Genomic DNA, 2,030 nt, shown 5'->3' on the forward strand with positions numbered 1-2,030 from the left:
TTTTTTTTTTTTAACAGCAAAAAATCTAGAGGAAGTGGATGGTCACCAGCAGGATTCAGAGCTTCAGAGAGGAGAGTGTGGGAGTGGAAGAGGGATGAAAAAACGAAGAAACATAAGATCAAATGTGCACCGGGAACAGGGGCACCGCGTCCAGAGCAGCCTATGCACGGGTCTGTCAGAAGGGACACTTCGAAAAGGACAGAAGAATCTGCTGAGTTGGGGGTCTGCCTATGGTGGCCTGCAGATGTCTGTTTTAGAACTGGGTGGGTGGGAGTCCCACAGAGAGAAGGTCCCAGTCATCCTCACCCGGAAACGGGATTTAACTGCAGCTGTCCATCGCGGTTCAGGTAAGAACCGCGATGACTGCCCGGCTGTTCTCTAGGAATCCCTGTACCCCTCCTAAGCTATAGTATTGTATTCTCCATTTTATTTATTTATTTGTTTGTTCATTTATTTATTTATGATAAGTACAATGTAACTCTCTTCTGACACACCAGAAGAGGGCATCAGATCTCATTATGGATGGCTTTGAGCTACCATGTGGTTGCTGGGAATTGAACTCAGGACCTCTGGAAGAGCAGTCAGTGTTCTTACCCACTGAGCCATCTCTCCAGCCCTGTATTCTCCATTGTAAAGCCAAGGGAATACTGTCCCAAGAGTCCATAGACACAGGAGGGTGCAGAGACTGGCTTTATACTCCAGGCTCCTGAGTCTAATGTCTGGCTCTTTCCCTGAAGCCCATGGCTTTCCAGTGTTCTTTTCAAACCGGTGGAGCAGGCGCTATTGTTTGTTTACTTTTTTATTTATTGTGGTACTGGAAATTGAACACAGGATCTCATGTATACAGAGTAACAAAGCCCTCGTTAATTTCTAATCATTCCTGTGTGTGGTGTGTGTATGTGTGTGTGTCTTAACACAACGTCCTATGTAACTCAAGCTGGCCTCTAGCTCAGCTATGGAACTGAGAATGACCTGGAACTTGTCATCTTCCTGCTTCAACGGAATGCTGGAATTGTACGCACACTATACAGCCTCTTGCATGTTAGATAAGCATTCTGCCCACTGAGCGATATGATATCCCAGGCCTATTTATTACTAATTACTGCTTTGATGACGGGGCTCCTCCCTCCAGGCTATTTGCACAGTAGGTTCTGAAAAGACAAGTCCGGTGCGCCCCCGCGCGGTCACGAAAGGAAACACACGTCCTGGTGTGGCAGACGTCTGAATGGGAAAGGTGATGGCTGTGTGGCGCCCCCTGTAGGCTGCGCTAGACATCATCGCAGGCGAGTTCATCAGTGGAAGCCGCGGGTGACTTGCTCACTCACCTGGTGCCTTGTTAGACAATGAGGCGAATAATGGTACACAGCAGTGGGAGCAAGGACAAAGGAAAGGCAGGGAATAACACTGTCTCTTGTAAACTATGCAAAGACATCAACATCCCTTCTCTCCCCTTTTTTTCCTGAGATTTTGATTGTTTGGTTTGGTTTTTCGAGACAGGGTTTCTCTGTGTAGTCGTGGCTGTCCTGGAACTCTCTCTATAGACCAGGCCTTCAACTCACAGAGATCTGCCTGCCTCTGGCTCCCAAGCATTGAGGCTAAAGCCGTGCACCACCAAGCTCCAACTCCCTGTTTTCTTATTTAATATACACACCTAACATAGAAGCAAAACCTGACCTCCAGGGAGATGAAGTGATCTGTCAAGAGAGTTGTCTGTAATCTGTACAGAAATCTGCCTGTGGCCATGATCCAGTTCCTGGGGAGTATGCTTGAGAGAGTCGAGTCTGTGGTTCCTGCCACCCTGACCATAAGCCTCCAGGGGTCCAGGATAATAATGCCTAAGTAGTAGACGGGTGGGGGAGGAGGTATCGGATGCTGGGTGCTATCAATCCCACAAGTGTGACTCTGTTTTCTTTTCTTTTTTCTTTTTCTTTTTTTGTTTTTCCAGACAGGGTTTCTCTGTATAGCTCTGGCTGTCCTGGAACTCACTCTGTAGACCAGGCTGGCCTCGAACTCAGAAATCCACCTGCCTC

Source organism: Mus pahari, chromosome 6 (assembly GCF_900095145.1).
Source record: "Mus pahari chromosome 6, PAHARI_EIJ_v1.1, whole genome shotgun sequence".
NCBI lineage: Eukaryota > Metazoa > Chordata > Mammalia > Rodentia > Muridae > Mus > Mus pahari.